Raw genomic sequence first — 15,801 nt, 5'->3', positions numbered from 1 at the left:
GTATATGTGTTTTATGTGTTATTCTCTCACATTGTATATTTTCTATGTTCTAGAATTTGTATGTAGGTAATTTCTATACGGGGTTAAAACCCACACTCTTCTTTCTCTTTTCGCCCAACTCCTTCGTTCGCACTTGTTCTCCAATGTGGAAGTCTTAGTTCGATTTCCTTTGGTTGAATTCCATCCTCCTTACTTATACGCATCCTTTCGCCCAAGGGTCGTGTCTCTCAAGGATAACAAGGGTCGACAACATCATCATGCATGCCCGACCAACCTACCACAGAACCTCGACACACCCCATTCCAATGAATCGTCACATCCTTTCATGTGCATTGTCGCATCCATGGGTCGGATCCAACACTTAGCCAATTACACCCATCGCAACACATCACACACATGTCTGCACAAGGTCACCTCTTTCATCCAGCCACCCAACATGGGTCGCTTGCACACCTTCTGCCGGTGACTCCCCCATCATGCATGTATCAAGGTGTGGGTGCCCTACCCATCACGCACCCCCATCACCATCGCACATAAGTAAATTCCATGCCAAGTTGTCACATATAACCGAATGCTCACCCAAGTAGAATTTAATTGAACGTGGCTGCCCATTGCACATCAAGGTTTGCCTGTACTACGAGTTCAAATTTTCAACTTTCTTGGGCGCTCCCGATTCGAATACATGACACCACAAGGCCCCGCTACGTGATGGGACATGCAAACCCTAGACTTCATGCACTTGGGTACCTGTCATCATGGTGGGGTAGGGAATCCCCACTTTTCCACACTTCCACAACTTCCATCGCAACGAGGCATGGAAACCCCAAGTTTTAGAGATAGACTAGGTAAGCGGTTTCCACCCCGCTGCGAAATGGAAACCCCGAGTTCGCAAGACTTGGGTGGTTCTTCATCGTGCCGCAACATGGAAACCATTACTTCCTTAAACATGGGCAATTTCAGTCATGTTGTGACATGGAAACCCAAGTTCCCCGCACTAGGGCCGCGTTTTCGCCTGGGCGGGAGATGGAGACCCAGAGGTTCTCAGAATTAGGTGGTTTCCCTCATGCCACTAATTAGAAACCCCTGGGTTCCATGGAGTTGGGTGGTTCTCTCTTATTTCGTAGCATGGAAACCTGAGTTCCCTACACCGAGGTCATAGTTTTTTTCATGGAGGGACATGGAAGACCTGAGTTTCCCATAATTGGGCAGTTTCCATCACATGCCACAGAATGGAAAGCCTCATGTTTGGTAGAATTTGGTGGACGTTCCCTGTTGCACGATGACATGGAAACTTGAAGCTACCTAGAATTTGGCAGTCATTCCCTATCACACGATGACATGGAAACCTAAAGATCACAATACGGGTGGTTGTTCCTTATCATGCAATGACATGAAAACCCAAAACTCCCAAGACTTGGGTGACAGTTTTAGCCATAGTGCGACATGGGAACCCCGTGTTTCCTAGACTTGGGTAGCAATTTTTGTCGTGACACAAAATGGAAACCCCATGTTTCCAATAACTTGGGTAGCAGTTTCCATCGCACCCCAAAATGGACACCATGAGTTCCCCGCGCCAGTGGCAGGACATGGAAACCCCAAGTTTCCCAAACTTGGGTGGCTTCCATCGATGGTTTTGGCTACACCACGACATGGAAACCACAAGTTCCTCAGACTTGGGCAGTAGTTTTGAAACACACTAAGTTCCCCAAACTGGCAAGATGGTTTACATTGTCAAACCCCAAGTTCCCCGCGTTGGAGCTTTGTTGAAAAGCCAAATTTTCCATTGTGCCATAAAATATGGAAACTTGTGGTTCAATCAAGGGTGGGACATGGAAACAAAAAGTTTCCCTAGACTTGGGCACCACCGGTTTCGGCCGTGGCACAACATGGAAACCCCAATTTTCCTAGGCTTGGGTGTCGTGGTGCAACATGGAAATCACAAGTTTCCCTAGGTTTGGGCATTAGGGCATGACATGGAAAACCCAAGTTTTCCCAAGTTCGAGCACCGGGGAATGACATGGAAACCTCAAATTTTTTGCGCCGGGGTGCGACATGCAAACCCAAATTTTTGGGCGTCGGGGTGCTACATGGAAACCCCAAATTTTTGGTGATGGGGTGCGATATGGAAACCCCATTTTTCCTGGGCTTCAACACCTTTTCTATCACAACATGGAATCCCTAAATTTTGGTCGTCGAGGCACTACATGGAAGCCCCAAATTTTTGGAATTGATGTGTGACATGGAAACACCAATTTTCTTGGGCTTCACCATATTTTCTGTCGCGACGTGGAAACCCTGAATTTCCTGCCCCCAAGCAAAGCATTTCTGAGATGTGAGAAATAAAAAATTGTCATTTGGAGGAAGAGGCAAAGGCGGGAGAGTTTTCTAGATTTGTTTGAATAACGTGTGACAAGAGAAAAGCTCTGAATCGAGGCAAATAAAGCTTGAATCTCAGTGGATCATGGCAGCAAAACCACTCTACCACTTACAATACCCTGTCACATATTTAAGTTATCTACAAAGGATTCTTCTCAATGACCGTTTGGAATTGAACTTAAAAGCTGCCCCAACCGAGATGCTTCATGATCGTAGTTTTAAAATTACATAGGCCCGTGGGGATGACAAAGTGACACTTGTACTATGGGTTGAGATATAGTCCAAGAGTGACATGCACCACTTCTAGCATGGATTCTGACGTAGAGGCGTTCAGTCATAATACAACACACGGTAGCTTCACGCCACTAACTTTTCAACCAAGCACGATGACCAATTGTGTGAATCAATGGTTCCTCTCGTACTAAGTTGAATTACTATTGTGGCGTGGTTAATCAGTAGGGTAAAACTAACATGTCTCACACTGGTCTAAACCCAACTCATGTTCCCTATTGGTGGGTGAACAATCCAACACTTGGTGAATTTTGCTTCACAATGATAGGAAGATCCGACATGGAAGGATAAAAAAGAAGCGTCGCTATCAACACTTGGTTGCCATAAGCCAGTTATCCCTAGGGTGACTTTTCTAACCCCTCTAGCTTCAAAGTCTGAAAATCTAAAGATCGATAGGCCATGCTTTCACGGTTTGTATTCGTATTGAAAATCAAAATAAAATGAGCTTTTACCCTTTTGTTTCACACGATACTTATGTTTTTATTGAGCTCATCTTAGGACACATGCGTTATCTTTTAAGAGATGTGCCACCCCAGCCAAACTCCCCACCTGACAATGTCTTCCTCCCTTACCTACATTTTTCTATTGACCAAAGGTTGTTCACCTTGGAGATCTAATGTAGTTATGAGTACCACCGGGCATGAACGGTACTTAGACCTCTGTATTCTCAAGGGCCCTTGAGGGCACACCAAACAGCAAGACGTTCGGTGCTCTTCTAGCTATTGGATCCTATCTCTGGGTGAACCGATTCTAGGGTGGGAAAGTTGCTAAAAAGAAAATATAACTCTTCCTAGGCCCCCCAATGATGTCTCCAAATTTCCTAATGTTTCTACCCACCACCATGTCCCAGTTCGGGAATATTAACCCAATTCCCTTTTGATGCTCATGTAGAGTGAACCCTTGATACAAGGCTTCCCCATCTCTTAGGATCGACTAACCCATGTCCAAGTGTTGTTCACATGGAACATTTCCCCACTTCAGTATTCAAAGTTCTAATTTGAATATTTTCTACTACAAGCAAGATCTACACCGATGGCCGATCCACTCAAGGTCACCCCTAAGGTTTCTCAATGACACCCACATCCTCCTACTCATCGAAGCTAGGAAATTTCTTCAACGGTCAATTATAGGTTGCACACTTCAGCACCATCCACTTTCGGGGCTAGTTGATTCAGTATGTGAATTTTTACATACTCCTTAGTGGATTTCAACTTCCATGACCACCGTCCTATTGTCTTAATCAACCAACACCCTTTTTTGGATCTAGGTTAGCGTGCAATTTAGTACCGTAACTCGACTTTTGGATCATCCCGCATTGCCAGTTATGATTAGAAAACATGGCCCAACTGGATCTCTCGATTCCATGGCACGACTCCATGGAGTAGCTACACCCTCCTACCTATTTAAAGTTTGAGAATATGTCGAGGGAATTACACCTCTAATGCCTATAATCATTTGCTTTACTCGATAAAACTCGCGAGTGAGCTCTAGCTATCCTGAGGGAAACTTTAGAGGAAACCAGCTACTATATGGTTCGATTAGTCTTTCACCCCTATTACCAAGTCAGGTGAACGATTTGCACGTGAGTATCACTACGAGCCTCCACTAGAGTTTCCTCTGGCTTCAGCCCTACTCAGGCATAGTTCACCATATTTCAGATCCCAATAGGTGTGCTCACACTCAAACAATTCACATAAGCTCAAGTTCAGTCAATGATGCACCCAGAGAGGGTATCTCGCCTGTCAACTTCCTTGCACCTTGTAGGTTTTCAAACCCGCCGACTCACACCCATGTTAGACTCCTTGGTCCCTCTTTCAAGATGGGTCAAATTGAATCCTCGCCAACCAACACCACGCACGCATAGGTGCACACGACCCGCCATAATGGCACATGCTTCATTCCTTAACGATCAAAATGGAAAACTAACAGGTAGTAATGGATCCGCACTTGTGATGATGCAACAACCCAATTTGGTTTGCACCTCAAGTCGAGCAGGGGACCATCCTGAGCCGTTCCATATCCGACCAAGATGCATCAACAACCTCCATCCGCTTCCATCCCTGCAATTTCAAGCACTCTTTAACTCTCTTTTCAAATTCCTTTTCATCTTTCCCTTGCGTTACTTGTTTGCTATTGATATCTTGCCTGTATTTAGCCTTGCACAGAATTTACCACCGAATTAGGGCTGTATTCCAAAAAAACCTGACTCGCGGACAACACCTCGTGATGCAGCAAGGTCTCGGCCTAGTTGGGCTATCACCCTTTCAGGTGCCCACTTCCAAGGGACCTTGCCCAGGTCCATCACTAAGGATGCTTCTACAAACTACAATTCAAGCGATGCTCCCGCTTGATTTTCATGTTGGGATCCCCCGTGGTTTGCTCGCCACTACTACGCGAATCATTGTAAGTTTCTTTTCCTTCGCTCAATTATATGCTTAAACTCAGTGGGTGTTCTTGCCTAAGCTAAGGTCACAAGGTGGAGCTAAATCCGCCCTACCCGATGGGAGGACAACAGAGAGCAAAGCAAGTCCAAGTGATGCCACACGAAGCCCGCATCATCTAACTCTAACTACCCGTCCAATGGGACAAGATTGTCGCTTGCTGACACATGACATGAAACATCGCTTGAGGTATTTCAACCAATCATACCGCATTGGGCACAAACGACTAGTTTTGTTGCTCCCTAACATATTGTTGGGAGCGTGTTTGAGTGGGATGCGATGCCCAAATAGACATGCCCTCAATTGAGGATTGGGGCGCAAAGTGCATTCAAAAACTCAATGATTCATAAGATTCTACAATTCACACTAAGTATCACATTTTGCTCTATTATTGATCATAACAAGAGCTGAGATATCCGTTTCTGAGAGTCATTTCCATGTATTACCAACAAATCCACCACAACACAGAATAGGGGCACCCCCCATGAGAAATGTAAGACTAGGTTCCAAAAGGAGGAAAGGAAGCAAAACACATGAAACAAAGAGAAACAAAGGTGTCTACCCCCTCACAAGAAGAGGCTCAAATAGAGAACAATCTTCCTGAGCCCCACGCCCTCACAAAAGGTGGGGAATGCATGGAACAACAATCGAGAAGGACTAGGGTGGCCACCCCTAGAGCTTGCACTACTTTTAATCCTTCCCAAACACTCGTCCACAACATTTCACCATTTTCTTCGTAAAGTTAGGGACCGAAAGGAAGAAGGAAAGAAAACAAGATGAAATAAATAGAGATCAAATTTGGCTAACGACTGACAAGGGGATTCTGAAACAAAGCACAAGCCTTCCAAGCCTTGTGCCTTCATAAAAAGGGGGGAATTGAAGGGGAGGATGATCGAGAAGGACTAAGGTGGCCACGCCGAGAGCTCACACTATGTTTTGTCCTTCTTGAACATTAATCCACAATAATCCCAACTTTCCTTCGTAAAGCTAGGGTCCAAAAGGAAGAAGGTAAGAAAACAACATGAAAGAAAGGGATATCAAATGTGGCTATAGCTCACAAGGGGAGGCTCAAACAATGAAGAAGCTTCCCCAACCTTGTGCATTTGCAAAAAGGGGGGAACCACAGGGGATGGCAATCGAGAAGGACCAGGGTGGCCACCCTGGGAAAATTGCACTATCCTTTCTAAACACCAATCCACAACAATCCCACCTTTTCTCGTTAAAGCTTGGGACCAAAAGGAATAAGGGAAGAAAACGACATGAAAGAAAGAGATATCAAACGTGGGTACGAGCTCACAAGGGGAGGCTCAAACAGAGAACAAGCTTCCCAAACCTCGTGCCTTCGCAAAAAGGGGGGAACTGTAGGGGACGATGATTGAGAAGGACTAGGGTGGCCACCCCAGGAAATCACACTACTTTTCATCCTTCCCAAACACCAATCCACAACAATCCCACCTTTTCTCCATAAAGCTAAGGGTAAAAGGAAGAAGGGAAGAAAAATACACCAAAGAAAAAAAAATCCCAAGAAAAGAGAGAGGCTCAACAATAGATCGAGGAGATGTTTCCTAGCTAAAAGGAAAGAGAAAAAGGCACCCAATCAAAGCATCCCACCTCTTCAAAGCCTCCCACACACATTACGACACAACACCCTTTCTAACTTAGAACATAAAAAACAACAATAAAAAAACCAAGCAAATAAATCACAACCTCAAATTGACCACTAGAAAAGATGAGGGCAACAATGAGACCAATTTCTGGAGCATGTTACTTAGAGGTGAACAACCCCCCAACCCGACAAGGCTTCAAATGAAAAACACACTAATAGAAAAACCACCCTGCTATTGCACCCCTCCGTGCACAAAACACCCAACAACCTTTCGAGTGAGAAAATCAAGGGGGGTCAAGAATCAAACTCCAAAGAGGAGTTGTCACGGGCCGATACTCAATGTTAGAGAAATCCATGGGCCACAAATACATTGATGGTCCAAGGCCACTAAAGAGAGGGATGTCTGCAAAGCACACACTATGAAACCAAGAAATGACCAAGTCACATAGAAAACCCACAATCCAAAGGGACACAACCCTCTACTTCTTTCCTTAGAAGGGGAGTGGCTCATGAGAGGATGAGGAATTCCCTCGAAGACAAAGGCATTAGGTAAGAATGCCACCTCATGTCCATTGGCGCGGGAAATTATGATCTCAATGGAACTTAGACCAAGGGAGGGGTTTTTCATTACCTAGGCACCCAACCTTTCCACGAGGGCATATCGAGGAATGGTTGAGAGGACTAGGGTGGCTAGCCCGATGGGTTGAACCACTCTTCATCCATCCCATATATACCCCACCCCGACAATTTCCCCTTACGAAAGGTTTGAGGTACCAGGAACGCACGTAACCACTCCCTTGACCCAACCACCAACAAAAAATCTCACCCAAGAAACACATAAACCACCTCTGCCTTTTCGAGAGAACCAATTATGGAGGCCTGCACCCTTGGCCCATGCCTTCCAATGAAAAAAGGACTGAGCATGTAACAACCTCGAAATAAAAACATCTAATTAATTAAATTAATCATGTGATTTATAATCAGCACACAATTTATCAACTAATTAATATTAAATTTCAAAAGAATATGGGTAGAGACAACTTACCTGTTTCTCACTTATGATTTCAGGGCTGAATGCTGGTTGAATTATGCTAATTGCAACAAAGTTTTGGGGACGACTCTCCACCCAAATTTAAGCTCAGTTGCACAAAATCTTCTTACAACTGGCCACCCCCGAGCCCTCAATCAAAGTACTACTACTAGGGAATCCTTTGTCTAACAACACTCTTCTCCCAAGAGAATGGATGATGGAATGATGGAATGATGGAATGCCTCACATCTTCCTCACCATCTATTAAATAGAGAAATCATTGGAAGGGGAACTACATCCACACACTCCATGTGTCAACATGCAACTTTATTGCTTTCTTTTTTTATTTCTATTTATATTTATTTAGAGCTTTAGTACTGTTATTTACTACTTTATTATTATTTATTATTTATTTACTATTACTAGTTTTTTATTTATTGTTTATTATTTATTTTCTTGTATTTTAATATTATATTATATTATTTTTATTTTTATTATTTATTTTTATTATTATTGATTATTTATTATTAAGGGACATTACATACTCCCCCACTTTAAGGAACTTCATCCTGAGGTTAAATTGAATTATTTAACATTTTATTTTGTTATTTATTACTTCATGTTGCCGACACCCTCTGCTGAACTAGTATAACCAGCAGGCATCGCAAGTTTCACAACACCCTGGAAATCCCAAGGAATATCTATCCCTTTTCCCACTTTTGGAACCAGGCATAAGCCTCCCCAGTCTGTATCCTAGTCCAAGGCTGGCCCCAAGTCTCGCGCCTGACTCAGACCTCATCTGCCCCAAAGCAAGCATCTGGTACGGTACTCAATGACTCTGGGCATCTCCCAAGGTTGGCCCACTCCCTCCACAACTCACTAAGGCACGCAACCCCAGGCATCGAAGTCCTTACACCCCCTCCAGACTTCGGCATCCCAATCAAATGATAGGCACCTAGCCTAGAGCATCAGGCACTTGGCCTCCTCAAGATGGTCCTATAGCCCTTCAAGATCTATCCATCAAGAGCTACATAATACAAAGGAACCACTGGCATATGTAGTTTTGATTGAGTTTGTCCCCAACCCCTGTGGTGTTACTTATTCTCCCTCGTGCGTATGGGATCACACGAGATCATCAAATAAACCGGCCCTTTCGGTCCATTTGTGGGGTCCTGTGAATCATCACACCTCAACGTGCAACCAATGCATTAGGTATACCATCATAGTATCATAGAAAATAATCCACATGCAAAGTCTTGCATGTCATCATGAGAACATTCTTCATTATTAATCGCAACATTATGAATAATAACGAACTGCATGCTCATGCATGTCATAAATTTGTATGCAACTATCACATGCTTCACCTCATGAAATAACATCATAAGTTATAACGTCAATATATTTGCATCAAAGACATATCATGACTTCACATAATAAATGAACCACATGTCAATATACCTCAGCATAACATCATAATTCCTATGCATATCATATTTAGCATAAGCATACAACATCATTATCATAACAAAACAAATAATTAAGCACCACATATGCATCATTACACTCTCGTCAGAATTATGTCATATTACCACATACCATCACACCATGAAACATTATTACAACATTATACTTCACCATTTATATGTTGACATAACAATAACTGGAACCGTAACCTCATAAATAGTACCATAGTGTATCAATAAATTTTTAAACAATATGACTAACCTCATACATAGTACCATAGTGTATCAATAAAATTTTAAATAATATGACTAATTTTCTACATGAATGTTAATCACAAAATTCCAACCACCCACAAAATCATATTTTAAATTAAAAAATATATTCATACAAAAGAAAAAATAATTCAAGAAAATTGATACACTTGTAACCATCCTTTTTGAAGTAATAACCACTATTCAATTTTCAACCTTTCACTTTTGCAATAACCATGATTAAACTTTGACTTGTGATTTGTTATACTTAGACTTCCTTAATTCTTAATATGTTTTAGAATGATTAAACTCACTAAATTAACCCTTACCAACTATAAAACTAACTTGAATTTACTTAAAATTATTCAACCATAATAAAACTATTTTTTTAACATTTATAAACTTTAATTTCTACTGATTTGAATAATGTAAGCAACTCCAATTTAATGTATAAATATACCCTGTATGAGGTGACTTTTAATCGATTTATGTTTGTTGTTCACAATACATGCATTCTCCATACTGATGGGTGGAAAATCAAGTTTCCGTTTCCAATATTTTTCATTTTCAGGATGGAGAGTTTAAATAACTCTTTTCTCTTGCATTTTCCCTGGTTTCTTTGTTTTATGGAGTATTCTAACTAAAATATTGACTTTAAAAGGAAATATTAATTACATATATTCCAATGCAATTTGAGTTTACATAGACAAAGATATTATTTCTGAAGAACATTAACGTTAAATGTTATCTGAATGGGATTATTTCTGAACTTGGATATGGCTTAGCAGCTTTCTCAATTTTCTTGTTTTTCATAAAAAGAACCCTCACTAAAAAAACTTTCATCGTGGCTTTTTACGATGGCAATAATTATGGTGAACCGTGCTTCTGCCTCTACAGTATTGAGGTAATGGAAATTATTCAAGTGCTAAGTTTTTAAAACAACTTCACTTCATTATTCTAACTAACCATGAAGCATTACAATCATGGTTTTAGATTGGTTTTAGATGCTCAATATTATGGTTAAAATTTACACGGGATCCTTTACGGTTTTTTGATGTTGAAATTAATTGGACACTGATAAATTGTAGAAGCGTAAAACAGTAGGTTTGTAAAACAAATAATTGAAATCAAATTTTCAAGTTAATAAGATATTTAATGTATTTGTATTAATGATCAATTATATTAACTATCACTGCTAAGACTTAATTAACACCTAAGTAATTAACTGTTGTGTACTAAATATGAACTAGAAAAGATGAGACGTCTATATGCTAGAAATGGAGCCAGGTACAGCTAGAAAACTCTTGAAACAAATAAGGTACACAAGGACACAAGAATAAGTAGTCAGTAAGACCAGTGTATGATATAAACAACTTGGCAGTATCTAAGAAAACTATAGACTATAAAACACTGAAAAGATCCTGAAGAGGAAAATCATATCAGCAATAATGCTCCACATGAATTAATGATATATTTTGTATAAATAGGCCTTACATAATATCATTTTAAATAATATTGTATATTCATATAAAAAAAGGGGGACTATGGTTTTCTCATTGATTATACCAATCAAGAAATCATAATATGTAAATGTGAATAAAAAATATCTTTCAACAACCTAGATACCAGATATCTAGGAGATTTATGCTTCTCATTAATGATGTACAAAGGAAATGTCACAATGTTAACTCATTTACACAATGCTTTGATTGAAACCCACCCAAATTTGATGATTGGAGGTGCTAGGAAATCATTAGCATTTAGTCCTGATGACTTGTAATTAACTACTAGAAACTGGAGCATTCCAAAAGATTTGAATGCATAAAGAAATAGTTCGAAGAAAAATGTTGCACCTTGAAACAAAGATTGGGAATTCAAAGAAGAATGACGAACAATGTAAACAGAGATTTGGAATTTAACAGCAGATTAGCAATTCCAACATTAATCAGAATCAACTGCAATTGTAGTTTACCAGATTTGGTTGTGCAAGAATATTCCAAATCAGTAGACTATATGTGAAATTTATTAGAGATTTTGTTGTATTCTCACGATGAAAATTATGCACTAGGTAAAGTGAATATAGCCTCAGAAATTAAATTATAGATTCCAATGCTCTCAATAATTTATTTCTCAAAATTGACTTCAAATACTATAGAGCTTTTCACTCAAAAATGTTGACGCCTTCCCAAAAGAAATTGATAAATCATTTAGATTGAATTTTTCTATATTAAAATGTATATAGGTCCTAAGAGTTGAACCTAAGATCTGATACCATATGTAACAACCCCGAAATAAAAACATGTAATTAATTAAATTAATCATGTGATTTATAATCAACATGCAATCTATTAACTAATTAATATTAAATTTCAAAAGAATATGGGTAGAGACAACTTACCTATTTCTCACTTATGATTTCAGGGCTGAACAACAAAGTTTTGGGGACGACTCTCCACCAAACCATAGGCTCAGTTGCACAAAATCTTGCTACAACTGGCCACCCCCGAGCCATTAATCAACGTACAAATGCCAGAGAATCCTTTCTCTAACAACACTATTCTCCCAAGAGAATGGATGATGGAATCATGGAATGATGGAATGCCTCTCATCTTCCTCACCATCTATTAAATAGGGAAAACATTGGAAGGGGAACCACATGCACACACTCCATGTGTCAACATGCAACATTATTGCTTTCTTATTTTATTTCTTTTGTTTTTACTTTTTGATAGCTTTACTAGTTTTTATTGCTTTCTTGTTTTATTTCTATTTATATTTATTTAGAGATTTAGTATTGTTATTTATTATTTTATTATTATTTATTATTTATTTACTATTTTATTTATTTATTTATTGTTTATTATTTATTTTCTTGTATTTTAATATTATATTATATTATTTATTGTTTATTATTAAGGGAAATTACATAGAACCTCCTCCATGAATGATTCTAAATTTATCCATCATATTCCCCAAGCACCTCAACGGCAGCAACCATGCCCCGCAGAATAGAGCGTTGGAGAGGGCTCCCAAGAAACAAGCTTCCAAACCCCCTGTAGAAACACAATGGGGGAAAGAAAAAGAAAGGATGGGTGGGACAACCACAGGCATGGTTTACACACACATGAAAAAACAAGCGTGACCTCAAGACAAGCAATCAACAATGTTCCCGCCAAACACCAAACCCGCTCCCCTAGAGACACACCACACGGTCCCACATTGCAATCGAAACCCACTCAACCCAAACCAAAAAAGAAAAACCCTACTATCAATGATCCTACCATAGGTTGACCTATGGTAACCTTGTTATGAATTCTCCTTCCTCTAAATGATAATGTTCAATGAACTTCTCACGATGTCGAAAGTAGTGTACCACCATCGTCGACACAATCAGAACACTTCACCAGATCATTCAATCAGTAGGAGCGATGAGCAGTGTGTACAAAGGGTAGGGAAGTAGTCAACACAAGTTGATGACACACGCTTACTAGAAATTCCTCATTGAAGACCAATAATTGCAATGGTCTATACCCATCACGATGAAATTTGAGGAGATTTCTCGATCCTCTCGAACTAGGAAGAAAAACTTGTTGGCTACATCAGTGTAGCGCGCGTGTGGCCCTAAACATCTAAGGGACTTGCAGACATGTTATTACCTCAAAATTCCATGGCCTAAACGACCATAGTCCCTCTAAGAGGCTGGTCGCAAAGGGGAACCTCCGTGTACCTAGTTAGCATGTTGAGGTCTCATTCATTATCGGAATTAACCAAAAAAATTGCTCCACCAACTAAGAACGACCATGCACCACCACCCATAGAATTAATAAATAGCTCCCAATCTGTCAATCCTTATTATGTTCGGACCTGGTAGGTTTCCCCATGTTGAGTCAAATTAAGTCGTAGGCTCCACTCATGGTGGTGTGCTTTGGTTAATTCCTTTAAGTTTAATCCTTACGACCATACTCCCCCCGAAATCAAAACGCTCTGATTTATCAGAATGTGCTGGCAGTGTCCTTAGAGCAACATCTGCTGATCCTTGGTCGGCATTATTTATGGTTGAGACGAGGATGGTATCTGGTTGTCTTCAAGCCCCCAACTTTTGTTCTTGATTAATGAAAACATCCTTGGCAAATGCCTTCACAATGGTCCATCTTTCATAAATCCAAGAATTCACCTACGAAAATGAAATACGAATGCCCCCGATAGTCCCTATTAATCACTAGTCTGGTTCCAAAGGCCAACACAATAGGACCAGACTCCTATCATGTTATTCCATGCTAATGTATACAGAGCATAAGCTTGCTTTGAGCACTCTAATTTTTTCAAATTAACAGCACCAGAGCCTTGCCCCATCCAATTAGGTTTATGAGCATGCTGCCGACAAAAGGGATGGAAGGTAGGTGCACACTAAGTGGGTGGACCAACCTTTATGACCCAAGATCCAACTATGAACTTTTTAACTATAACAACTTAAATATACGTTATTGGAGATGGAATTATTGCGGCTGTTGGCACGAGACTTGCCCTCAAATGGATCCTCATTAATGGATTTAGATTGTACTCATTTCAATTACCATACTTGATGAGCCATGTATTTTTATTTATTGTCACTACCTCCCCATTTTAGGATTGGGTAATTTGTGCCCCTGCTACCTTCCTTGGATGTGGTAGTCGTTTCTCAAGCTCTCTCTTTGGAATTGAACCCTAATTCTCTGTCACACATCACCACACTGGTAGGCCTCTATCCTACCATTGAAAGTTGATAGGGTAGAAATTGGAATGAAGCATCGCCAGCACAAGGGCTGTGAAATCCGTCAAGTTGTCATGATTCACTGGAAAAGCAGGCAAGCCCACGCTACCCTTTTATCTAAAAAATGCATTCCTTCCAAATATTAGAGACTTGGTGCACATATTAGCTCTAGAATTACTATGGTTAGTCGAGTAGTATGGTACCATAAAAAAAAATAACTGATTTAATGAGCCATCCGCAGTTTCATAGTCTGAATTAGTTCATACTTACATATGCATGGCTTAGTCTTTGAGACAAGCATATGACTACTGGCACGATCAACCAGGTAGCACCCTCCCACTTCAAAGGGTATTTCGGGAGCTATCTTACCAAGAGCCAACCTGAACACCCATCAAGTCAAAGAGATGTCAAAATATCATGTAAAACTTTTATTCTGTGCACCTCTTGCATCCAAAGAAGGAAACACACACAACATGCCAAGGACATGGTGAACAAATGGGTAGACTTTTGAGTCACAATGCACGAAGGCCACTTTAGGTTTTGCAACCAGGCCCAAACCAACAACAAAATATGTGATCACTCAACCACTCCCTTAGAAATTCCTCCAAAAACCTCCACGCTTCGCACCTAGGCCACCTAGGAGTCCACTCGAATAGCAACAACAGTGTACCTCGATCTCTCGATCGCTTATGGCTTCTCGGATGCAAAGGAAATAAATGGAGAATGACCAACCATGCAGCCTCTATATTATAAATGAGCCCCAACCCTCCCCTCCCCACACCGAGGCCACTTAGGAGTCCACCTGGACAGCAGCAACAGTGGAGCTCAATCTCCCAATCGCATGTGGAAACCTTGATGCAAAGGAAAATGAAGGAAATAAAAAGAGGATGACCAACCACAAATCCCATTTTAGAGAGGCCATACAAACCTCCTTGCCCCACACCGATGCCACCCAGGAGTCCACCTGAACAGCAACAACAATGGACCTTAATTGGATGATCACCTGTGGCAGCCTCCACACAAAGGCAAAGGAAGGAAATAATGAAAGACAAACCGATCCCGCAACCTCCCCTAGAAATTCCACCCAACCCTCCCCGCCCCGCACAGAGGCCACCTAGGAGTCCACTCGGATAGCAGCAATGATGGACCTCAATCACATGATCACTTGTGGCAGCCTCAATGCAATGGCAAAGGAAAGAAATAAAACAAGACGTACCAAGCCCACAACCTCTCTTAGAAATACCCCTTGACCATCCTTGCCTTGCACCGAGGCGATCTATGAGTCCACACGGACAACAAAAATAGTGGACCACGATCACTTGACCTCTGATGAAAACCATGATGTGAAGGAAATGGAAGAAAATAAATGCAAATCAAGAGGATTGCTACACAATACAAGAACATATCCAAATAGGAGGAGGGATCGGGTAGCTTTGCACCCCACACACCCTAAGTACAGGCAACCTAGGATATTTCCCAGAGCTTTACCAATTGGACAATGAATATATTTCACCTACAACCACCTCCATGTAGAGGAGGGATGTCGAAGTGTTCCACCTTGAAAACCTTCTTCTAGATAGCCCCCACCA

At 40.8% G+C, this 15,801-nt stretch overlaps 3 pseudogenes; all 3 read right to left on the bottom strand.

The window, feature by feature from the left end:
- Nucleotides 1-2,423: 2,423 nt before the first annotated feature.
- Nucleotides 2,424-5,139, bottom strand: LOC149157470 (25S ribosomal RNA; annotated as a pseudogene).
- A 246-nt stretch (nt 5,140-5,385) lies between these two features.
- LOC149157469 (5.8S ribosomal RNA) lies at nt 5,386-5,539 on the bottom strand (annotated as a pseudogene).
- Nucleotides 5,540-12,731: 7,192 nt separating this feature from the next.
- Nucleotides 12,732-14,540, bottom strand: LOC149157468 (18S ribosomal RNA; annotated as a pseudogene).
- Nucleotides 14,541-15,801: the final 1,261 nt, after the last annotated feature.

The sequence above is a fragment of the Pinus tabuliformis genome, chromosome 5_2, assembly GCF_031772625.1.
Source record: "Pinus tabuliformis cultivar Carrire ecotype Pingquan chromosome 5_2, CPIR1, whole genome shotgun sequence".
Lineage (NCBI taxonomy): Eukaryota > Viridiplantae > Streptophyta > Pinopsida > Pinales > Pinaceae > Pinus > Pinus tabuliformis.
This window is presented reverse-complemented; position numbering and strand designations above follow the sequence as displayed.